This window comes from Rhipicephalus sanguineus, chromosome 8 (assembly GCF_013339695.2).
Source record: "Rhipicephalus sanguineus isolate Rsan-2018 chromosome 8, BIME_Rsan_1.4, whole genome shotgun sequence".
NCBI classification, from domain to species: Eukaryota; Metazoa; Arthropoda; class Arachnida; order Ixodida; family Ixodidae; genus Rhipicephalus; species Rhipicephalus sanguineus.
Window position 1 is genome coordinate 125,397,618 of NC_051183.1, and position 26,492 is coordinate 125,424,109.

The following is a 26,492-nucleotide window of genomic DNA, read 5'->3' on the forward strand; positions in this document are numbered from 1 at the left end:
AAGCGCAAACGCCAGCTGTACATGGCCGCTATAACCAAATATAGTGTAGCCAAGGTTGAATACCCATACAAGGTTAACCCTTGCCGCCAGGAAAAAGTGAAGTTACTGGAAGAGAACAGAGGAAAGGAAAGCCAAAAAGGGAGAGGGAAAGGCGAAGATGTGCAGGCAGAGAGATAGGAAAGGGCGACTGCCGATTTCCCCTGGGTGGGTCAGCCCAGGGGTGCCGTCTACGTGAAGCCGGGGCCAAAGGGGTGTGTTGCCTCTGCCGGGGGGCCATAAAGGTCCAATCGCCCGGCGTCGGCTCAACCCCCAGGATTCCCTTTTCCCCGGGCACGGCAACGCCACGCACGGCGAGGCGTGGAAGGGGTCGAGACTCCCCGTTAGCTCGGGTCCGTGGTGTCGCTACACACCAAACGCCTGCTTGCACAGACGCCCCTGCGGGGGCGAATGCTGGGAGAAGGGGGCCATACCCCAGCAATGGAAAACCGCCAAAATCATATTAATACCCAAACCGGGCAAAAACCCTCTCATAGGAAATCTGAGGCCCATCTCATTGACGTCCTGCATCGGAAAGTTAATGGAAAAAGTAATTTTAACGCGTCTCGTCAGATAAATGGACGACAACGAGCTATACCCACACACCATGATTGGCTTTAGAGCAAGACTCTCGACGCAAGACGTCATGTCGCACAAAAGCCATACTGGGCCTTGACCTGCAGAAGGCGTTTGATAACGTCACCCACGAGGCAATGAAGACATGCGCCAATAAGGGCAAAATGAGAACAGCGAGCTATTAATGCTGGCACTAGCAAACCATATATTCAGTGTTACAACATACCACAAGTGGGAGTGTTGTGGTGTAAGATACGAAAATTTTAAACATGTTTTTCAGAGGCACAAGGAATCCTTTTCGCGTATCTACAAGAGGGCTCAAGCCGCAAATTATTAGTGTTGAAGAGGGTGTCTACGTACCTCATTTATCACTGTGCCCAACGTTTCCTTGTATGTGCTTCATAACATCCACCAGCGTGCAGACCCGTTCTTCCTTTTCAGACAAAACCTCTACCACATCATTAAGTTTGCTCTCAAGTCTCGCTATGTTAGCATTGAACCGAAGTTCCACCTCGATGCACAACTGCAACAAAGCAATTTAGGACATTGAGAACAGGTTTAAAAAAATGTTAGGCGTCATAAAGGTCAGCTGTACTTATGTGAACACTAATGTTCATTAAGTTTATCAGCTGATTCGCTGAAAACTATGCGCCATTGGGGGCCATTAAAGCTGACATTTGTCATAGAGGCTCATTTTTAATGAACATCTTTTGCAGGTTCGGTTGAAAAGTTTTATAGCGATAGCAGCTATATGATTACTCCAAGTGCACCTTTACCATTGCCATTATATTTTGTGTGTGCGTGTGTGTGTGTTTGTGTGCTGCAAGGTGCTTTTTAACAATACAGATTTTTATAAAAATACCATACTAGGTAGGCACTCGTCTTCGCATCCCATCTCTAGGTTAAGGCGGAAAGATATTGCCACTAATTAGATCGCTCAGAAATGACTCGTTAACAAAAACAATTAAGTTTTTCAGTATCAACTTTATGGTGGTTGTTTATATGGCGAAGTTTTACTACGTTACAATTTATGGTGAGCGTATCTTTTAAAAATCGAAAATATTGTGTGTAGTTTGAGAGATCCATCGTCGCATTTCCAGACCGCAGTGCTGCAACTGAGCACACCGGGTGCGCCGTAAGGTCTGCGGCACGCCGGAACTTCCCTTTACGTAATCTGAATGATGGTGCCCCACGCGAGGATCTCGCCGCGTGAAAAACAGTGTTTTATCTGAGGAGAGCAAGCCGACTGATTGTCCATCGCGCGTGATGTGCAGTGCTTGTCGCACTCTTTGTGATTTTAAAGTAGTCATGATAACGCTGCCAGCGTTCCCCTCAACGCTACAGCTCACATCATGCTAAGCAGTGTTGTTGCGGGTCTCGGATCGCACATGACAAAGACAGCGATGAGCGCGAAAGCTAAAATTAGAAAGAAAGGCAAAGTTAAAATTACAAAGAAGGCGACAAGCTCCGCACATCGCGCGCGAAGGACCGTTGCAGGGCTTGCTCCCCTGAAATGACACGCCGTCTTTCCCGCAGCGAAGCCCTCACGCGGCGCGCCATCATCAAATTACGTAAAAGGAAGATTCGGTGTGACGCAGTACACGGACTGCCCTTCCGACGCACCCGGTGCGCTCAGTTTCGGTATCGCCGGCACAGTGGTGTGAAAGTTCGACGATGGATCTATTGAACTACACCAAATATTTACGATTTTTTGCTAAATCTACAGAAGTTTCTTTTGTAAAGCCCGCATGTAAAGTGAAACTATATGCACAGAGAGTGCCGCTGGCATCCGTCAGTTACGCCCAGTGAAAGGGCGGATTCAAATTATCCCATCAATAAATGGCCCACAGCTAAAACAAAATGATAAAATATAAGGTTTTCGTAATTTGCTAATGAATCGGTGCTGTTCAGCGCTTGCTTAAAGTTTACAACCATGAGGTTGCTAAGCGATGCCCGGAGCGTCACATCACACGTTATTTTTCGTTATTTGCTCGGGGAACTGAAACCAGCCTCTAGAAAGAATACTCGGCACGAAAGGCGTTACGCTTGCCTAGTACAGCGGATACTGTAAAACTAAAACACAGAAAATAGCTATTTTACTTATATATTTAGGTACTTATTTTAAACAATGCTGGCTTTACGTATTCACCATTACTAAAGGTCCCGGCCTGTCCGGAGTTTAACAGCACATTACAGAAAGCATTTCCAGCCGCAGGTGCTCCCATACACCCTGTAGAAAGCTCAAATTATTAGGAGCGAAGCTCCTTAGGCCGGCACCCCGCCGTCGTCGTTGAAGACAAACAGTCAAACAAACAAAGAGACAAACATACAAACAAACAAACAGTGCTGAAGACAAACGTCATCGACAAACAGTGCACCGTAGGCTTCTCTAAGTGCTTGCTAAAAAGCACGTGTTGCTGACACTATTACACTGTTGCCGTCATGAATGCTCGAAAAACAGTACGCATTGAGAATACTTGCAAACAAGGCCAAACGCGGTTATAATGTCAAGAAACGTCATGACAAGGGCAGTGCCAAAGCTGACGACGAACACAAAGCCGGAGTGGCCAAAGCAAACGCATGAAGCTCCAAAGAGCCGGTGAAAGCCTGGCCAGGCATCGTTCGCGACGAATTCCCCCATTGGGCCCAGCTGAAGCCTCCTTTTCTTTCCTGGCAGCCGCTAAACCTCGACAGGTGCGGTTGAGAACACTTTGGCACAAAAAACGTTTATCTATACCGAAAACAGAGAAAACAGAACAATGAAAAAGAAGCACTCACCAAGTTCGTCTAATCTTCCATGCGATCCGGGGCAATGATCACAGTAGTCACGCCGTACGTTAGCTGAAGCGAGCACAGTGTAGTGTTCACAGTCACAACCCACTTCTTTGCAGCGGCCGCGCGCTATTCCAAACAAGTCCACGTTTGACACTGACTTGTTCGGAAGCGCGCCCAACGCGAATAATTGTATAAATTTGGCGCGAAGCCGGCGACGCGAGGTAACACACACGGTCAACACCATGCACCGATCACGACGCCATCTACGTAACCCCTTCCCGACACGCAGCTCTGTAACAAGAATACTTGTAGAGATACCATAGAAACGTGGCCGCTGCTTCTGCCCCGAAGCATCATTCAAACTTTCAGATCCGGCTACTCGCATTTAAACAAGACTGCGTCTATTGCGTCTATTGCGTCTTGTTGTCTATTGCTGCTGAGAGCGAACCAGAGTTCGCTCTCAGCAGCAGTGTTGCTGCTTTGAAAATTATCATTTTTTATTGAAGCGTGGCGAAAGAGATCATTGTTGCTTCAGACCACTGTCTATTTCATCAATCCACCAGTCTCCTTGGCAATGGAGCGCCAGTATGTGGCTTTTCGGTGTACCAAGACCGCGCTGGCGAGAATTGGCGCGTTAGGCCACCAGTGTCAATGTACAATATAGAAACGAATGACGTATTGCAGATGTTTTTTTCTGTCCATTTTCTGCCATTCTAGTTTGTTCAGACGCTTACTCGCACCGTAACCGAGTTTGTTCAAATAACAGATATTTTTAGCCGAGTGTCGCTTACGCTCAGCCTCGCTTGAGTGTAATATAGGCATTTGAAGTGCAGAGTTACTGTATATAGTTACTCAATTTGAGTGGGCCGAACAACCGGTTCCGGGCTTGCTTGGGGGTGAGGCGCGGCGTGTGAAAATCTTATACATAGTTTTCACGTGACGTCGCAGATAGTTTCCCTGCGCTATGTACCTCTAGATGGCTGCCACCATGACTTTTTATCTCATTAGAGAGTGTCAGTGTAGGGGACGACGCAGAGTCGTTCTCCCCTGTGTTATTTTGTGCTCTCCCGCTTTCTTCTGTTCGCCAGCTGCGTCAAGGGAAACACAAATGAACGCTAGAAGGCTCCGGCAATAATGTAATGTCACGGTTTCTCACTGCATGCGTTTGACACGGCATCTCAACCAGGTTGTACTCCAGGATGGCTAACAAAGTGACGTCAATGAAAACTGCGATGCGGCCTAAGTGAATAGGGTTGCATTGTTCGGTCTGTGAGGCACACGTTCCCTTCGAAGCGTTCTTGTGGGATGCAGACCACGTTCGGCAGGGACGCCGATGTGCATCCCTTGCGTCGCTATAACGTCCCCACCCCGTCACACAACATAACGGTACGTGATGACGTCTTTACATCATCGCTTAGTAAAAAGTGAGCCGATCATGAAGGCGGTGCTGAACCAGGGAATGTGCAGAAAGCTTGCAATGTATCCCGTCCTGGAGGCAGTAGAAAACCACATTAGGTGCATAAAGCTTTCGCAGGTGGACGGGGAAGAATGAAAACATTAATTGAGAAGAAAAAGATGGCTTTCGCCTTCTCATACGGATATACAAGGGCACATGTGTGAGAAGAACGCTGATTTTGTGGTACTCGAGAAGTCGGTTATTGTAAGTCCTGCAATATTCGTCGTTATTGTCGCACAACATTTGCCTACGGGCTAGTTCCGGTGTGGCATCCTGCTTATTCATTAAGTGAGGCGCCTTGAGGCATAATTTGTAACTCAGTAATGTGCACGTTCTTCATAGGCCGACTAACCATGCGGGTACGAAGGCAACTTATCCTGCACTTTGCTCATGTGTAAGTTGCGAACTTCCACTCCATTAGTTAGGTCTCCTTGGGATCTCGCTTATAAGTTATCAAAAAAGTGTATGCTTTACACATGCGTTACAATATATAATTTACACGCCGGGGTAACGGATATGCGGCTGAGGTAACCAATAAACGCATCCATTCGCATTTTATTTCTGCAATGTAAGCGATAGAACGAGACGAAATAATGAAAACATCAAAAATACGAACGATGTAACTCTTATTTTATCTCACTTTTATCGCTATGTTTATACGTTACCGCGGTAAGAGTGTACCCATACACGGTCACCAGGTTGGTATTCCATGTGGCGTCGTCGAAGGTTGTAGCGGCGGCTGTCAGTCGTCTGCTGGTTCTTGATCCGTAGGCGGACGAGCTGTCGTGCTTCTTCGGCGCTCTGTAGATAGGTGGTCACGTCGATGTTTTCCTCGTCAGTCACGTTTGGTAACATGGCGTCGAGCGTCGTTGCCGGGCTTTGCCCGTAGACAAACTTGTATGGCGTCATCTGCGTGGTTTCTTGTACGGCCGTGTTGTACGCGAAGGCCACGTACAGAAGGAAGGCGTCGCAGATCTTGTGTTCGACGTACATGGCCAGCATGTCGGCGATGGTCTTGTTTAGACGCTCGGTGAGGCCGTTAGTCTGTGGGTGGTAGGCGGTGGTCCGGCGGTGGCTTGTATGGCTGTACCTCAGGATCGCCTGAGTTAGGTCAGCAGTAAAGCCGTACCTCTGTTGGTGATATGTACCTCTGGGGCGCCATGACGAAGGACTATGTTTTCAATGAAAAACTTGGCTACCTCGGCGGCACTGAATTTGGGCAGAGCCTTTGTTTCGGCGTAGTAGACGTGATGCCGCTTGTCTTCGGTGCTCCAGTTGTTAAAGGCGGCGACACGGTCGTATGACCTCGATCACACGGTCGTGTGATCGAGGTCAGGGTCTTGGTCTGCCGGGTCTTTTCAGGTAGAGGCCCGTACTCTGGCGGTAGACCTTGGCGCCGGCGGCTGGCTCGCTGGTCAGCGTTGGCGTCGATATCCCCTTGACGGTGTGGGCTTCGCTCACGGCTGAAAGGGAGTGTTCGGTACATGGACCGGGAAGCACGTCCACCAGATGTCACGTGGTCGTGACGTCGAAGCAAACAGCCGGCGCGTTCCAGAAAGAACTCTTTAATTGGCCGGACATGTGGCCGGGAAAAAAACTAAACCTACAGCAATACACGCTGTACACTGATACCGGCGAACTGGGCGTCGGTCATCGATAAAACTGACAAGCGATGAAGCGCGTCGGCATTTATACATGTGCCGTCGAATATTGCAGCGTTATCGCTGGCTCTCGCGCAAGTTCTAGAATAAGCTCGAGTGTTCACGTCTTGCACGCAATCTTAACAAAACGATCTACAATAATCGCGAAGCTTCTCGAACAATGAGGCGCGGTTTGCGCTCAGTGTTGCTCACAGTCTTTGTGGGCGAAACTCGAATACAGCAAAAGTGATAACAAACGCACGTGGCAATATGTATACTCGGGGACCACTTTCTGTGGCAATGCAGTCAAGGCTACAGAGCCGAACCACGCCGTTTCGTCAGTGTCGCTAATTATTTACAATTTACAATAATTAGGTTACTGTGTGTAACCTAATTATTTAAAACTGTGCAGTTATAATTTTTAGCTGCTAATTGATAATGCCGTAAAATTATTAGTGATATTATGTGAAATAGCGTTATATTTTAGATTTTTCGGGGTTTTCTTTAGTTGCCGCGTTCCCCACTGGTGTCACGTTGGCTTCCTTGACCATCACCCTTCAGAAAAAAAATATGGCCTTCGCGTCGCCTGTGCCTTCTTCCTCCGGTTGCTCGCCAATTGGCTCGCCACACAGGATATTCAAGAAGCTTCTGTACCAAGAGCTGTCGAAACAAACCAAGCAAGTGGTCTGCAACGTGTACGCCCAAGTGAGACTGACGCAACCGGGACGCTCCGTGACTTCCGTGTTTCGTTCGGTTAGCCAGCTTACCGGCGTGAGCGAGCGTGCTGTCGCACGGCTCAAGGCGGATGTTTTAAGGCTCGTTCACACCGGCGACTAGCAACGGTCGCGCGACTAAGTTAGTCGCAAAGCAACTGGTCCCAAACGGTCGCGAATGGCCGTTTTGGTAGCAAAGCAACTGCTTTCGCTCAGTCGCTCGCTGCTCGATTTTTCAGGCGCGCGACTGCAGTGGCAAACCTCTGAACAATCATATGCGCAGGAACACGACATCAGCCTATTTTACGGGGCAACGCCAATGCAAGCTATACAGGAGCAGACGTGTATTCTATATGGCGACGTACACAGCTCGCACGCAGGTGTGAACATCGCACATTTTTTCCCTTCCTTTCGCAGAGCTATATACTACCTTGACGAGACTTGCGTGAATGCTGGGTACACCAAGGAAAAGGTGTGGGAGGACGCCACTTTGTCGTCAGGTGAGGACGCTTTCCGCAAGTGTCTCACAACTGGGCTTCGCGCACCGAGCGGCAAAGGTCGTCGGCTCATTGTCCTCCATGCTGGAAGCGAGAACGGCTTCGTGGATGGGGCATCTCTCATTTTCCGGGAGAAAAAGAGTGTTACCAGTGACTACCACAGTGAAACGGACGACACACGCTTTGAGAGATGGTTCAAAGGACAACTTTTACCAAACATTGAGCCACGGAGCGTAATTGTCATGGACAATGCTCCAATCCATAGTGTACAGCTCGAAACGTTGCCCTCGACGTCGTCGCGCAAGGTCATGAATCAGTCTTGGTTGACTCAGAAAGACATCCCGTGGTCTAATGACCAGTTGAAGCCCGAGATCATTCAGCTGGTTAACCAAACAAGCACCGTTTTTTCTGGATACCGGATCGATGCCCTGACCAAGGTTGCTGGCCATGAAATTGTTCGGCTTCCTCCTTACCATTGGGAATTCAACCCTATTGAAATGGTGTGGAGCCAGGTCAAGGGGTATATTGCAGCCAACAACAGGTCGTTCACTCTTGCTGGAGTCGAAGAACTTCTGGACCAAGCCATTGCCCTTGTGACTCCAGAAAACTGGGCGCGCGACTGCGCTCATGTGGTGTGTCTTGAAGAGGAGGGCTGGGAGCAGGATGGGGCAATCGAAAGTACTCTCGACAGCATCATTATTACTCTGGGATCTGACTCCAGCAGCTGCAGGGACAGTAGTGTCAGTGAATTGAGTGGTATAGAGGAACTCTGTTGAACCCGGTTTGGGCTGGCTCATGTGATGCTGATTGTTTGTGAGATGCTATGTATTCCTTTTGGATGCCCAACAGCTTGGAAGTATGCTCTGTCATTCTAAAAAAGAAGGCGTGCAAACAAGGACACAAGAAGGAAGTCAAGACACCACAAACGGCGACTAACAAGTGACGATGTACACTATCCGCTTACCTGATTCTGGTTGCATGCAGCACGAAGCAATCATTTAGTATGTTTGTTGTCAGCCTGTGAGTCAGTCTTTTCATTGTCAGTTGTGGGTAGCACTAGTACTTCATATATAAAACTGCAAGCTGATGAGTGCAAGCAGTGCTGAGTGATGCATCACATATCTTGTTTCACCCGAAAGAAATGATAGCAAAATTTTGATTAAACCCAAGAGACAGTAAACAGCCTTTCCAAATAGCTGTTTCGGGTGCATGAAGTGACAAGACTGGATTAATTATAGCTCAAGAGCTGCGAGATGGAAGTGACTTCCAGAAATGCATTGTCTCATCATTTGTAACTGTTTCACTCATCTGGCACAAAAATACCACCATCAGTTACACTACGTACGTGGATAATAATTAGTCTCCACTTGCTCATATTTTGTTTGTCTCTTCGATGGAACATGTTAATTGCTTAAGTAAATGGGCACGTTGAGCACAAATGATTTTTCAAGTGCTTTTTTTACAGGGCCAGGCTACGAGGTCGTAAGGAAATACGCGCAGTAATGTGCGCGTGTTCATGAAGTATTTACTGTACATTGTAGTCAGATACTTCATATAAGTGCTCACGGAGTCATAAATGTTTCGTGGAAAATACACGGCTGTCTGGCTTTGATAGGTAAAGTTGGCTTGAAAGAAGGGGACACAGTAATAAAGGTTTATTCCTGCGAGTGGTGTTCGTGTGTTTGTGTGTGCATTACTACTTGAGCGACTTTTAGAGTTTAGCCAGCTGATTATGCAGGAAATATATAACAAAACACCTTGTTTTAGCTGCTGCAATTCTTCACGTAGAACAATTTATTCCTCCTGACAAATACTCGCCGTGTCCAGATTTAAAACTGTCTGCAACAGGCCGTGGTAGCCCTGTGTGTTCAAGGGGTTTCCTTGCTGGTTCAGGAATAAAGTGTGTGAATACAGGCCACAGCCACGAAAATCAAAATTGTAATGTGGAGGGAAGAGGGATGGTATAATCACCAGGCTGAGTATGGCTCAGAATGTTGGCGTTGAACAAAGTTAGCTAATGAAATGTGCTTTACGATGTCAGGAACCAATTATTGCTGGCGAAATGGTAGGTGATCATTTATTTTTAAACTTTAGAACCAGCGCTAATTGTGTAGACGTTCAGAAAGCATGATATTTGACAAACGTGCAGAGCCTTACACGCCTTCCTGTCCTAAGTAAGTAACCTAACAAGTGCAACATACGATTGCTATCCTGAGGCGTACATAACCGGCGCCAGCAGTATCGTGAGAAATGACCGCATGCCCGTACGGTTTTAATGAAGGAGACGGAAACGGTCACCGGTTGGGATTGAACATAGGATTCGTGGGTTCTGCGGCGGCGCGAGGTCGCTGCTATATATGTGCTGAGCCGCGGAGCGTGTGGGCAGTAGGCCACCGATGCCTTTTGATAACGGCCTAACTGAACGCGATCCAAACTGAATTTCACTTCGCGCCGCAGTATGTGCGAGCTGCTCTTCGGTATACCGCGCCCGCGTTATGTAAGCACGCTACACGCGTCAGTTTTAGCTCTAGATGAGTTTACATATCAGTGCATGTCGTAAAAACTGCAGCGCTGAAAATATTGACGTCATTCTGGACGACACAGAATGGCACAGACAAATTAAGCGTAGGGAACGAAACACCAAAATGCCTCCACGCTCGGTAATTGCGGTTCAACGCAATCAACCAAGGAGCACATGCGAAGAAATGAACTGCAGGAAATGCGCATCTGTCACTCCGAAACTGAAACCGAAACAAATTCATCGAGGACTACTTTGGCGCAGTAACACAGAGCAGTTAGCTCCGTCCTCGTAGCTTTCCCTTCATTTCCACAGAAAGTTGTCCCCGAGTAAAGTGCAAAATTGCGCATCTTGCAATGACGAAATAAATAAAAAACGTCCAGACAACTTCATCTTGCGAGAGCATGCGCAATGTCCTTCACGATGAACTACCAACTCGCCGAAACTGTCACGTTAATCGGTCAGCTTTTGACCCAAAACCAAACTTATGAACGCTCGCGATAGCGCCAGCCCAGCGTCCTGATTTGAGAAGCTTGCGAGGAGCGTCCGCAGGGGCGGCGACGAATTGTTTTGTATTGCTGCTCCTAGACGGCGCGACAATCTGCATGCCCCCCGCAGAATTGGCCATGGGCATATCAGTGTTTCGGAACGCAGTTTCGCTACTGGTGTATGGTTGAATAACTCTGGTTGTACCCTTGCAACGGTGAGGAAAAGCCGGTTGCTCTGCCATAGTTGTCTACATAGCTCTAAATCACCTCTTCTGTAGTCGGCGATCATTATTAAGCTACAGAATCTTCGAGCGCGCGCTTACGTCATTGTTCGGAACGCGGGCGTTCGAGTAGCGAGCGCTGGCATCCGATTCATAGAGTAAGAATTCACAGGGTTCTTTGTGCATTTACCTAAGAGGACTTGAAGGCGAAAGCCAACTTCTTTTTCTTCTCAGTCGATGTATTCATCCAGCCCCGCCGCCCTCCGAAAGCTTTCTGCAGCTAACGAGGTTTTCCATTGCCTCCGTGATCGGCATACAATTGAACAAGCTCTCATTTGATGACGGTATCGTGTGACGTTACGTCACGTAACGTCACAGTTACGTCTAGATGACGCCATAATGATATCACAAACTTTGTTTATCTTTGACGTCATGCTACGTCATCACGTGATGATTATTTGTATCCCTCCATTTCGATGGAGGTTAAATGCTAGAGACTCGTGCTCTGTGCGATCTCAGTGCACGTTGAAGAAGACCAGATGGTCGAAATTTCCGCAGCCCTCCACTAATGCGTGCCTCGTAATCACATAGTAGTTGCGGCGCTTAAAAGCGCAGATATTATTATTATTATTATTTTTTTTAATATTATTGTTATTATTGATTGTTTGATTTATATTATTATTATTATTATTATTATTATTATTATTATTATTATTTTTATTATTATTATTATTATTATTATTATTATTATTATTATTATTATTATTATTATTATTATTATTATTATTATTATTATTATTATTATTATTAGTGTTCTTGTTGTCTATGTGGCTGCGGACGTCGCTTTCACTGGCTCGCGGTGCGGTTCTAAAGCAGTCTTTATCCTCTGCGATTGGACGGTTCTATATCATCGGTTGGGTCCGTGATAAAAGTGCAGCGTGGTGTCGAGGCGGTGTGAACGTTATCACGATCCGCGTTCATGAACATATAAGGCAATGACGAAGTACGGACAACAGCAAGGCGACGCTAAAAAGGTGAGCGATAAGGTGCTCGACGTGTTTTGTGGTCGTCGCTGGGTTCGTCTACCTGAGCGTCGCTCTGCTTGGCGGCTGCTTCGTCAGAACGCCTTCATTATTTTCCAAAGCCCTAATTGTGTTTGTCACTTAAGCATTATGCTGACATTTGTCGCATTGTGCTGTTCGGTGCAGATGCCTTTTTTGTCTTCTTCATTGCACGCATGATGTTCACGGATTGCTCAACATTAAGTAACAAACCGCAATTTGGAATGCTGCGCGCGCGTTTGCGAGAAAATCTTGTCTTGGCGCGAAAATGTGAGTCGGCGAGTGCATCGTTAGGCTGTGTTTGTGAGTAGGATGCCGATACACATAATTAGAATTCAATGCATGTGTGTGCAATTGTGTGAAAGAATGCAGTTATCCTTAGGATCGCTATTTGTGGCGTTCGCAGAATAGTTGAAGGTTTTTGTTACGAGCGCATTTAGAGATAACTTGTGAATTGAGAAGAATGTTTGTTAGCGGTGGCTACGACGTATTCTTCTTCTGCATTAACACTACTCCGGCCTCAGTATTGCATGCATGGCACCGATGGTTGCTTTTTACAGCTACGCCCACTGCACGTGACTGCTTTTCACGAAAGGTCGGTATGAAGTGCGTCGGAGAAACTTTGTGCGAAGGCAGGAGAGAAGAATAGCCAATATTTTCCTTTTTTCAGATCATGGGGAGCAGAGTCAGCTACTAGGGCAACTACACTGCGGCGTCGCGTGGTGCACTGTATGTGTATCTGTGCGTGCTTGGCTGACAACTGTGGTGAGCAGCCTTCATTTCTTGTTTTATTTGCTGCACGAGACGACTCCTTAATAGGAAATACAATCCATAATAATAATATCTGGGTTTGAACGTCCCAAAACCACGATATGATTACGAGAGACGCTGTAGTGTAGGGCTCCGGAAATTTCGACCACCTGGGGTTCTTTAATGGGCACATACATTTCAGAACACGGGCCTCAAACACTTTCGCCTCCATCGAAAATGCATCCGCCGCTGCCGGGATTCGATCTCGCGACATTCGGGCCAGCAGTCGAGCGCCATAACCACTAGACCACCGTGGCGGTGCTCCTTAATAAGGAATGCTATAGGCTTCAAAAGATGTGCGTTGTTTCCCTATTTAATGCTAAATTTAATGCTGTCTTCTGCAATATTACTGTTTCTTGGGCTTCCAGTTACTGTTTTGAATCATAATGCTGCCTATTTGCTTATTACTTCTCTAAAATTGATTCTCAACATATGCCAGCTGTATTGCCATATGTCTCGCATGGTGCGGTGCACCTGTCTTTTTGTCCGTGCGTTCATGAAACGTTGAGAAAAAAAAATGGTGAAGCTTGCAGTAATCCGCACTAGGCTTGACGTAGTGAAGCTGGAGGACTTTGAAGACTAACCTGGTTCCTTCTAGGTGTTACTAGGCCTTGATAGGTGATGAAGGGTCTTTCTAGCGTGCTTGTAGGTTGTTGCTAGGCTTTACCTATGTGATGCTAGGTTGGCTCTACGTTGATCCTCAGCGCAGAGAGTTTCGAGTTAAACCACAGGCAGTCACAGACACGTCACGGATGTCCAAACTCCAGAGACAGAAACTCGCGCTGAAACCAAGCATTCGGAGCTGTCATAGGTCTACGGGCATGTCGCCGTTAGCGTAGGCCTTCCATCGCTTCCGGGTCTTCTCGTAGCCGCCTATGCCTTTCCCGATCCCGCCTGTTGTGCTAACTGTTTGCTTCTTCCTTTTTTAGTGGATCAGTGGTGATTAGTGCGACTCACATAATTTCTATGGCACATAGTCGTTTATGCTGATGATAGTTTTCTGATAGGCCACACAAATTTCTGTGGCACCCACCCGTTAGTTGGGCTAACTGTTCTCTTCGTTTTACCACGAAAGTGTTTTATGCCGGGGTCCACCACGGCTCCACTGACGCATTTCCGTCATGGAATGACGTTGTAAAATACAAAGACTAACATATGGCAAAAGAAAAAATCCGGCAGATCCCCCGCACTGTAGGAATCAATGTAATGCGAAGCAGCCAGCAAAGAGCTGCATACATTGCCTTGTTTGTATTGAGCCAAATGAAATCATTCATGCCATGGCATATAGTTCACCATATATCGCACGTTTGCCATGCACGCATGCATGCACAATCTGGTATATACCATGTCAATGAAACGTATATTCTGGTATGTACAATGCATGACCTGTCACTTATGTTCATCACGCACTCGTGTCATGCCATACCAATTTTGGTATATATCCAGTTAACTAAACTGCCAGAAGCGCACCATGACAGTGTCATGCAAATCAAACCGTACGTGACATGCATAACATGATTCGCATGTTAAGACATGTAATTTATGTTCATCATTTAGTCACACCGTGCAGTACCAATTTCGGTTTTTATTAAACGAGCGAAATGGCCACGAGTGCACCATGAGTGTGGCATGTAAATCATGCCATACATGACATGCATATCACGGCTTTCGTGTCGCCACCTGTCACTTATGTTCATCATACAGTCAGATCGCGCAATATCAATTTTGGTGTATGTCAAACTAGCGAAACGGCCGCGAATGTACCATGAGCGTGGCATGTAAATGATGACATAAAAAACATGCATGTCATGGTTTTCATGTTACCACCTGTTATTCATGTTCGTCATACAGTCGCGTCACGCAACACAAATTTTGCTGTATATCAAGCTAGCGAAACGGCCGCGAATGCACCATGAGCGTGGCATGTAAATGAGGTCGTACATGACTTGCGTGTTATGAGTTTCATATTACCACCTCTCATTTACGTTCGTCATACACTCGCGTCGCGCAATGCCAATTTTGGTGCATATCAATCTAGCGAATCAGCCACGAGTACGCCATGAGCACGGCATGTAAATCATGACTTAAATTTCATGCATGTCACGACTTTCATGTTACCACCTCTCATTTACGTTCTTCATACAGTCGCGCCACGCAATACCAATTCTGGTGTATATCAAGCTAGCGATGCGGCCGCGAGTGCATCATGAGCGTGGCACGTAAACCATGACATATGTATCATGGTTTTGATGCTACCAACTGTTATTCAAGTTCTTCATACAGTCACATCGCGCAGTACCAATTTTGGTGTATATCAGTGTAGCGAAACGGCCGCGAGTGCACCATGACCGTGGCATGTAAATCATGTCGTACAAGACTTGCATATCATGATTTTCATCCTACCACCTGTTATTCATGTTCTTCATACAGTCACATCGAACAATACCAACTTTGGTGTATATGAATTTAGCGAAACGGCCGCGAGTGCGCCATGAGCGTGGTATGTAAACCGTGGCGTACATGGCATGCATGTCATGATCTTCATGTTACCACGTGTCAATTATGCTCGTCATACAGAAATGTCTCGTCATACCAGTTTTCGTATATATCCGTGCATTTAAACGGCCTCAAGCGCCCCGAGACCATATCATGTAAATCATGCTGCACATAATATGCGTGTCATGTTTTACACGTTAGGACCTGTCATTATGTTCGTCATGCACTCTTGTCGCGTCGTACAAAATTTGGTATATATGAAATTAACGGAACGGCCGCAAGAGCCCCAAGGCCGCGGAGTGTAAGTCATGCTGTTCATGGCACGCATGTCATGATTTTCATGTTATGCCGTGTCATTTATGTTCATGATAATGTCATGTTATGTCACACCAATTTCGGTATACATCCGATTAACGAAACGGCCAGGAAAGCACAAAGACGTAGGCGGCTAGATAGATAGATAGATAGATAGATAGATAGATAGATAGATAGATAGATAGATAGATAGATAGATAGATAGATAGATAGATAGATAGATAGATAGATAGATAGATAGATAGATACGCTCAAAGTCGCAGAAGTTCGCTAAGGAATGCTTCGCATTTAAAAGCTAGAAGAAAACGTTCCGTCACCGGGAGTCGAACTTAGACTCCTCGATCCCCAGCGCGCATCGCGAAACGACTCCGCCACAGACGGACACCATTTGGCAGTGGCGGTAGGCGGTAGTCAGAGATCGGGGTACATCAGCGTTTTACAGCGAAAGCTGTTATGAGATCATTTCACCGGCCGTTTTTGGCGCCGTAGTTGTCCGCCGCCGCCGCCGCCGCCGGTGTCCGTAACCAATATCGCTCGAAATACGAAAAAAAAACGAAATAAGAAAAAACATCAAGGATGGAACAAGGTTTGAACCTGGGCCGTCTGCGTGGGAGCCCAGTATTCAACCTCTGAGCCATGCCGGTGTTTGTAAGCGCCTTGCAAAAAGACCCTATACAGTCTTCATGTCGGGAAGGAACCACATTAGCATATGTAATGTAGCGTGGTAGAAGAGTAAAATAACAACCAAGTGTCACACAGTGCGAATTCTGTAACCAGGCGTCACACAATGCGAATTGCGCAACGATTGAGTTGTTGAATGCTTCCAACCCATTACAAAGGGCTCTGCCATAATTCTTCATCGTCATTAGCCACAGCATCAACAAAGTGCACATAATGCCTTACAGGTGTTTAGCAGATACTACGGTTCTGCGCAGAATGACGAAAAATTGCGTAGTGGCTGCTTCCTTCCTTCACAAAAATTATGATTTACAGCGTAGTGGGTTCCGCGCAAGTGCACTTCTATTGGTTGCCATGGAAGCCCATGAGGCTCCTATGATCCATTTCCTCAGGGTCTCAATAAAGTTAATTCCCTTTCTCTATCTCTTTCTCACGTTAGCGTATGTTATAAAGTGTGGAGGGAGAATGAAATAACGACCGGGCGTCACACAATGCGAAGTACGTAACTAGTGGGTCATTTAAAGCTTCCAACCCATTACAAAAGGCTCAGTCATAATTCTTCACTGTTATCAGTCGTCGCATCAAGAAACTGCACATAATGCCTTAAAGATAGTACCTCGCTTCTCCGCAGAATGACGAGTAATGTCGTGGTGGGTGCTTCCAACTTCACAAAAATTATCGTTTGTGTCGTAGTGGGTACGCTTCTAGTGTAGTTGTATTAGTAGACACAAGAGAGTTTATAACGGGCTCTAGAAATGCCGCTCTTCGAGCTTTCGCTGTGACTGTGCTGTGCTTTCCGCGCAGGCCTGGCGTTTTTTTCGTTACCACTAGCGAGATGGCGCGAAGAGCTCGAAGGGCGCGCTTTTAAGGTCGTCGCCCCACGCGTTTAGGTGAGCGTGCGCCTCTACAGGGCTTGGTCGCTCGTGCGCGCACGCTTATCTTGTCCGTCTTGCGCTCTCACCGTAAGTTTGTGTTGAAGTTACAAAGAGCACGAAGGTCACTTCGCTCACTGCAGCGGACTGTGACAGTTCGCGCTCATCCTGTGTATACTTATGCATTCGTTTCGTGCGTCCTCCTTTGTATTTGACCAGCGCTCTCACCGTAAGTTTGGGTTGAAGTTACAAAGAGCACGAAGGTCACTTCGCTCACTGCAGCGAACTGTGACAGTTTGCGCTCGTCCTGTGTATACTTGTGTGTTCGTTTCGTGCGTCCTCCTTTGTATTTGACCAGCGCGCTTTAACTGTCGAGCTTTGACTGCTGTTAGTTCGCGCTAATCCTGTGTATGTTCGTTCCACCGGTCTTTCTGTTTAAGCAGCTCGTTGTGAGTTTGGAGATGCTTGCTGTTCTTCGCGTGACATTACCACTTGTTGCTATAGCATTCATTCCTTCGCCCTCGGGTCGAAACAATGCACAACAAAGGCTCAACTACGTCTGCGAAGACACGTTTTACTTTCGTGTAGCTAAAAGCGTTTCAGATGGCGTGCGCTTAACGTACGTGAACTTTTCACGTTTGCGTACGTGAAGTCCCTGCGTACGTGAAACTAAAACTGTCTACTGTCCAATATCATGCATAACTATCGTTAGTGTGTTCCTACACGTTCGAGAGACACTGTAACGTTTATTAGACTGATATAAAAGCGGAACCAAAACTGCAACCACAATTGACGTGAACCCGGCATGACGCCTGGGTCGTAGAAGTAGATGTGTAGTGTTTATTGCTTTTTCATAAAATTAGATAGCCAGCGCAACAAACACAGTTCACATTGCACCAACATTACACCTGCATAGGTTGTTTCTCCAAAGTTGTTTCTATAGACACGGCATCGCTCTGTCGTCGTAAAACTAATTGCCAGGCAGAATACTTGGGCGCGATTCCTGCTGGAATCCTAATTCTGCTTTCCAATCGTCAGGTCAATGCTACCGATATCGGTTTTAGGTGCCAAGCGGCTTTTGCTCGAGGCTGTGTCCGTAGTTCCATTGGTGCCCGTCCCCTTTCTACCACCCAGCATAGCCATCTGAGCGCACGCTCGCGCTAAGGAGAAGTCTTCTTCCTCTTCTTCTTAGACCGCCTTGATTATGATACGTGCAGAGCACTTTAGGGGCCCGGGCTGCCGATGCTGTCCTAGCTTGGCGTAACGCAGAGAAAACCATGTGTGCTGGCACGCGCTAGCGCGTTCGGGCCTGTGTAAGGGGCTGGGTAAGACGCTGTGACCTCTCCTCCTTACACTCTCTCAGCAATCATGTGATGGCGTCGGGGAACGATATTCTGCAGACGCGCAATGAACCAACGCGTTGTATCCTTGTCAGAACGCGGTGGCACGCGCTAGCGCGTTCGGGCCTGTATAAGAGGCAGGCAGGCAGGCAGGCAGGCAAAGAACTTTATTATTATCCGGAGGCGGCGCTCGACCCCCTTTAGGGGGTGACACCGGTGGGCCACTCCCACGAAGGGACGGGGAGGTTAAACTCCACGGCCATGTCGCGGGCCCTCTGGATGGCCCTAAGCTGGTCTCCTTTGTCTTGGCTAGTGAGCAGATGGTTCCAGTCCGCCTCCGTAGAGGGAGACTCGCTGCTCCCGCGCAACGCAGGGCATTGCCACAGCATGTGTTGTAAGGTGCACTTGGGGTGGCCACAGCGCGGGCACCCCGGCTCTATGCCATCCATGTACTTGGAACATTTTAAAGGCGATGCATACGCCTCCGTCTGTAACAAACGTAGAGTGATAGATTGAGCCCTGTTTAAGTGTGGGTGCGGGAGTGGGTACCTCCGCCTCTCCAACTGGTAATGTTTGCAGATTTCATTAAATGTTAACAACGGATCTCTGAAGTACCAAGTAACGTCCTCAGCCTCCGATTGGTTCTCCCCGACGTGGAATGTGAGACCTCGCGCCCGGGAGTGAGCCAATTCGTTGGCATTGAGGATGGTTCCGTGTACGTGTCGGCCAACGTGTGCCGGGAACCAGATGATGTGCTTTTTGTCTGACCAATTGGCAGCAGAGAGAACGCGCGCTGCTTCCCGACAAACCGAGCCCGTCATGAAAGCCCGTGCGGCTACGCGCGAATCTGTGTAAATGGCGGTGCGGTCGGTGGCAGCGAGAGCTAGTGCCACAGCGACCTGCTCGGCGCGATCAGCGTGTGAATTTAATAAAGTCATAGACGACAAGTGTTCGCCTTTGAGTGTTGTGACTACCGAGACAAAGTGGTCCGTATAGCCGTATTGCGCTGCGTCTACGAAGGCCACGTTACCCTCCATAGCGGCTGCGGTACCGAGTAGGGCTCGCGCCCGTGCCTGACGTCTCCCCACATTATGTGTGGGATGCATGTTACGGGGTATCGGGGATACTGTAAATTTCGCGCGCAGCTCTTCGGGGAGCTGTCGCGGGCTTTCTGGGGTTACGGGAGATTTGAGCCCGAGGTGTGCTAGTAAACGTCGCCCAGCTGCAGTGGAAGACAGCCTTACAATTTGAGAGACTTTTTGAGCTTCTACGATTTCGTTGAATGTGTTGTGAATGCCTAGTTCGTTGAGCTTGGTCGTGCGGGTGCTGCCCGGTAACCCGAGCACCTGTTTAACGCACCGGCGGATGATCACGGCGGATGATCAGAGGCTGGGTAAGACGCTGTGGCCTCTCCCCCTTACACTCTCTGAGCAATCACGTGATGGCGACGGGGAACGAGATTCTGCAGACACGCGATGAACCCGCGTGGCGTACTCGAACAAGAGTTCGGGACGAGTAACAGCAACAGCAGCTACAGTGAATTCATGGTGTGATCCACTTCCAAGAACGCGTTGACATCCGGCAAGGTGCCCGTGATGAACGCAACCTTAAGTCGACCCATGCGCTGCATTGCATCCCCACATGGTTGCCTTTAGTGGGAGATGGTGTAATTTTGTAGCTTTACCTACACTTGCCTAGCAGGAGCCGATTTCGCATGGAGCGTCATGAGCCGTGCTGCGCATGCGCGAGGATCAGTAATGTGACACAGCTGGGTCACCGGAGCTGGCATCTCACGCGCTCTCCGACACCACAGCGCGCGGCTCGCCGCTGCTGCTCTGCGCCGCATTCGAGAGAAGTGACGTCGTAGACACAGTGGCGCCAGCGCGCGCGCAGCTATTCGCTTTCGCTGTGCAGTCGCCGTCTGACACTGCGCTGGGGTCGCTTGATAGCGCCTCTGACTGCGTTTGCAGGTGGGTAACGCCATGTTGAAGGAGAGCGCAAATGCTGCTCGACGGCGCAGAAGAGCCGAGAAGCTTATCTCATCGGACGCCGAAATAGTTGCCTGGCAATTAGTGGTTACTGTGTTGGGGCCATGGAGACGGCAGCGTGTTATTTCACTGACCACCGAGCCGTCATTGTGGCAATAGAGAAGCAACCTGGCGTTGAGCAAAAATAAATATACATGTGCCACATAATACGTATACCGCGTGTGTGTCATTGGAGCAGCAGTAAGCATGACAATCAAGCTAATCCTAGACAATCTGGAAAGCTAAGAATAATCAGCTGAACCTTTGCTAACGCTACCTATACCCTGGCATAGCCGAGCTAAGCCACTGCAATTTTTCTTAATGATCTGGCATTTAAATTAGCGATGTCTGTTCTCGCCATTCTTGGGTAGATATAAACTGTCAGTTACCTGTCGCGCATACTCGTATACCGCGGCCTGCGGTAAACGGGTATGTGCCACACGTGTCTGGAGCAATGGGTTTTACGACGTACGCGACAAGATTTTAACCTTATTCTTGTCCTGACAAGACAGTCATATTCGTCGAACCCTCTCACCCGCTTTGACGTAGTGTCAGGTTTGCGCCCAGGACCGCTAGCCAAGGAACAATCGAGCGACGAGTACACACACACACACCCAAATATATTTACAGAAAAAACAACTATTATTGAATTATCTCAGAAAATAGTCGGTCACATGCAGTCCTATACTACAGATGTCTCTGAATGAGAAGTCTCTCGCTGTGCTTAGCTTGGGCTTGTTGGAGGGCAATCACTCGTGGCAACGCGTCGCCTGGCTCGTTGACGTCGTCAATGGGAGTTGGCCCACGCCATGTCGCGGCCTTCTGCCGCAGCAGCAGCAGGAGGGTAGCGGTAGCTTGGAAGCTCCGCAACAGAGCCGCAGCTCTCAGCCGCCGCGTTCGTTCCAGCAGCACACCGGAGTCACGCCAGCCACCCGGAACGGCAGCAGGACTAGCGGCCCACAGCAAACCGGAACTCACAGCCACACGGGACGGTAGCCAGAACAGCGAAACCTCGCCTTGTCCCTGGGCCAGTCACCCAGCCGGAGTACAGGCCTCGTTAACCTGTTGTCCAGCTGTCAGGAACGGCAGCCGGAACAGCAGTGGATCACCTGGTCCCTGGGCCAGTCACCCAGGCGGAGTCCAGGACAGTACAGCGCCTGGAGGACGTCGCCTAGTTCTCCGGACCGGACGTCCAGCCGAGAACCATCTGTCCTTGCACGCTGCCTGCTTCGAACGCTGTCACGCGCTTTTTTGATCCCGCGCGCTCCTCACTGTCGTCTTCACCAGTGTCGCTCTTCTGCCCATATTATCACACCCTCCCACGTTAATTTTGGTCTTCCGAAAGTTAAGGAGGCGATAACGAGAGCCCGCAGGCGTAGGCGGCTAGATAGATAGATAGATAGATAGATAGATAGATAGATAGATAGATAGATAGATAGATAGATAGATAGATAGATAGATAGATAGATAGATAGATAGGAACGCTCAAAGCGCCTTGGGCTCGCTAAGACATGCTTGGCATTCAAAAATTAGATTCATCAGGTATCGAACCCATGCATGCTGCGTGGCAGTCAGGTACTCTACCAATCAGCCACGCCAGGGCTTCAAACTGCTATGGGAAAACACCTTATGGAGGAGTAATGTCGGCGCTACGTCAATTGTGATTGTGGTGCTAGAGATTTAATTTTATAACAAAGCAATAAACACTACAATGTACTCCTACAATATAAGCGTCATGTCAGGTTAACGTCAGTGTTGGCCCACTTTTAGCATCTTAATTAACATTACATTTGTATTGCAATGATTAGCAAGCTATATTCAAACGTTATTTGACCCCGGATAAATACGCTAGGGTCAGCGAAAGGTACCTATGATATTGTCACGTGGTCGTGACGTCGACAAAGACAGCTGTCGGCGTTTGCAGGATGAAACTGTTTATTTGGCCGAACTTGTGGCCGGAAAATCAGAACTAGAACTACAGCAATACACGCTGTACAATGATAGCGGCGAACAGGGCGTCGTCCGTCCATCAACTGACAAGCGGTCAAGCGCGTCGGCTTTTATACAGGTGCTATGCAAATTTCCAGCAATATCGCTGGTGGCGGCGTTATCTCTCGACAACGCTGGAACATTCGCGTGCGGCGCGCAATCTTAACAAAACGATCTACCAGAATCGTGAAGCTTCTCGAACACTGCTTCGGGGCCAGCGTCGAGCGTTGATAACCGTCCTTGCTGGTCAAACTCGAACACATCAAAATAAAAGCAGAAGCGGCGTGGCATTGCCCCCCTCTGAAATAGCATCGTCGCGATGCTTGCAACAGAACATGGAAAGGAAAAACAAGTGCATACACAAATAAATTACAATAACAAAGGAAAAAGTAGAGTCTCCAGGGTCGCTAACGCGCAAAAAACGGCTTAAGGCGCACGACATGGACGACTTCAGGTCGTGCGCGGCGTCGCTGGGAGTTCTTAATGCCGTCCGGGACGACCTCGTAGCAAGAGCGCCGTGACGTCGAAGCACCTTGTATGGCCCGAAGTATCGCCGAAGAAGTTTTTCACTGAGCCCACGTCGGCGTATCGGCGTCCAGACCCACACACGGTCACCGGGTTGGTACTCCATGTGGCGTCGTCGAAGATTATATTGACGGCTGTCGACCCTCTGCTGGTTCTTGATGCGCAGGCGGGCGAGCTGTCGAGCTTCTTCGGCGCGTTGCAAATAGACGGCTACGTCGAGGTCGTCTTCGTCGGTGGCGGTTGGTAGTATTGCGTCGAGCGTCGTTGCCGGGCTCCTTCCGTAGACCAGCTTGTACGGCGTCATTTGCGTGGTTTCTTGCATGGCCGTGTTGTATGCGAAGGTCACATACGGAAGGATGGCATCCCACGTCTTGTGTTCGACGTCGACATACATGGCCAGCATGTCGGCGATGGTCTTGTTTAGCCGCTCGGTGAGGCCATTGGTCTGTGGGTGGTACGCTGTGGTCCGGCGGTGGCTTGTTTGGCTGTATCTCAGTATTACCTGAGTTAGGTCAGCAGTAAACGCCGTACCTCTGTCGGTGATGAGGACCTCTGGGGCGCCATGACGCAGGAGGATGTTCTCAACGAAGAACTTCGCTACCTCGGCGGCACTGCCTCTAGGTAGGGCCCTTGTCTCGGCGTAGCGGGTGAGGTAGTCGGTAGCTACGACGATCCATTTGTTTCCGGTATTGGACGTCGGGAACGGCCCCAGTAAGTCCATCCCAATTTGCTGGAACGGCCGTCGAGGTGGCTCGATAGGCTGCAGAAGTCCGGCTGGCCTAGTCGGCGGTGTCTTGCGTCGCTGACAGTCCCGGCAGGTCTTGACGTAGCGAGTTACGTCGGCGACAAGGCGCGGCCAGTAGTACTTTTCCTGTATTCTTGCGAGCGTGCGAGAAACACCCAGGTGTCCAGACGTCGGGTCCTCATGCAGAGCCTGGAGGACCTCTGATCGCAATGTTGAGGGCACTACGAGAAGGGAATCGGCTCGAAGCGGCGAGAAGTTCTTCTTAAGGAGAACACCGTTGCGCAAAAAAAAAAACGACGTCAGTCCTCGCGTGAATACCTTGGGAACAACGGTGGTCCTGCCCTCGAGGTATTCCACAAGGCCCCTGAGTTCTGGGTCCGCTCGCTGTCGTTCGGCGAAGTCTTCGGCACTTATGGTTCCCAAGAAGCAGTCATCCTCCGTGTCGTTCTGCGGCGGTGGGTCGACGGGGGCGCGGGACAGGCAGTCAGCGTCGGAGTGTTTTCTTCCGGACTTGTAAACGACGGTTATGTCAAATTCTCTAAGTCGTAGGCTCCACCGTGCGAGGCGACCTGAAGGGTCCTTCAAGTTAGCTAGCCAACACAATGCGTGGTGGTCGCTCACAACTTTGAAGGGCCGGCCGTAGAGGTAGGGGCGAAACTTCGATGTAGCCCAGACGATGGCCAGGCACTCCTTTTCTGTTGTGGAGTAGTTGATTTCTGCCTTTGATAGCGACCGGCTAGCATAACTGATGACCCTTTCGAATCCGTCGATCTTTTGCACAAGGACGGCGCCGAGTCCTACGCTGCTTGCGTCGGTGTGCATTTCCGTATCGGCGTATTCGTCGAAATGCGCAAGTATGGGAGGCGTCTGCAGGCGTCGTTTCAGTTCTTGAAATGCTTGAACTTGCAACGTTTCCCACCTGAATTCGACGTCGGCCTTCGTGAGTTGCGTCAGTGGCTCGGCGATCCGTGAAAATTCCTTGACGAAACGTCTGTAATAGGCGCACAAGCCGAGAAAACGGCGTACGGCCTTCTTGTCGGTGGGCGTCGGGAAGTCAGCGATGGCAGCTGTTTTCCGGGGGTCCGGGCGAACACCATCCTTACTGATTACGTGACCCAAGAACAAGAGCTCCTCGTACGCGAAGCGGCACTTTTCAGGCTTCAAGGTGAGTCCGGAGGTCTTGATTGCTTGAAGTACAACTTGAAGGCGCCGAAGGTGTTCGTCGAAGTTTGAGGAAAACACAACGACGTCGTCCAAGTACACGAGACACGTCTGCCACTTCAAGCCGGCCAGTACTGTATCCATAACCCTTTGAAAAGGCGCAGGTGCCGAGCAAAGACCAAAGGGCATGACCTTGAACTCGAACAGGCCGTCTGGTGTTATAAAAGCAGTGTTTTCTCGGTCTCTCTCGTCGACTTCTATTTGCCAGTAACCGGTCTTGAGGTCCATCGACGAAAAGTACTTTGCGTTGTGTAATCGATCCAGGGTGTCGTCTAGCCGGGGAAGGGGATACACGTCCGTCTTCGTGACTTTGTTCAGGCGACGATAATCGACGCAAAAACGTAGAGTCCCATCCTTCTTCTTCACTAGCACCACCGGGGATGCCCACGGACTCTTCGACGGCTGGATGATGTCGTCGCGTAGCATTTCGTCGACCTGTTTCTTCACGGCCTCGCGTTCTCGCGTCGAAACTCTGTACGGGCTCTGTCGGAGTGGTCTGGCGCTTTCCTCTGTTATGATGCGATGTTTTGCCACGGGAGTCTGCCGAATTCTTGACGACGACGAAAAGCAGTCCTTGTATCGCAAGAGCAGGGTTTTGAGCTGTTCTTGTTTGTGCTTCTGAAGGCTGGGATTGGTGTCGAAAGCTGGTTGCGGTGCTTTATTCGTCGGAGTAGGCTCGGGAGAATCGGTGAGGCCGAAAGCATTGCTGGCTTCTACGATTTCTTCGATGTAGGCGACCGTCGTGCCTTTGCTCACGTGCTTGTACTCGTTGCTGAAATTCGTGAGCATAACTGTTGCTTTCCCTGCCCGCGGCTCTGCTACTCCTCTTGCGACACAAATCTTGCGGTTAATCAAGTGGTGCTGGTCGCCTTCAACAACGCCTTCCAGGTCTGCTGATTTCTGAGTGCCGACGGAAATGATGACGCTGGAGCGAGGGGGAATGGTGACCTGGTCTTCCAGCACATTCAAGGCGTGCTTTCTTGGCGGAGTGTGCGGCGGCAGTGCCTTTTCCGTGGACAGTGTTATTGACTTAGACCTCAGGTCGATGATTGCACCATGAAGGCCTAAGAAGTCCATACCAAGGATGACATCTCTCGAGCAACGCGACAGGATTACGAAGTTCGCGGGATAAATCCGGTTGTTAATGGTGAGTCTTGCTGTGCAGATTCCCTCCGGGGTTACGAGGTGACCTCCAGCTGTCCGGATTTCGGGGCCTTCCCAGGCTGTCCTAACTTTCTTCAGCTTCGTGGCGAATGGTCCACTGATGACAGAATAGTCGGCTCCGGTGTCGACGAGGGCTGTGACGCTGTGGCCGTCGTTAAGAACGTCGAGGTCGCTAGTTCGTCGTCTTGCGTTGCAGTTAGGTCGTCGCGTCGGGTCACGGCTACGTCAGTTTGTTCCGCTGCTTCTACGTTGCGTCGTCAGGTCTGCTTCGGTCCGCGAGGTTTCGTCGTCAGAGGTTCGCGTCGTGTCCTGAAGCCTTCGTCGTGGCG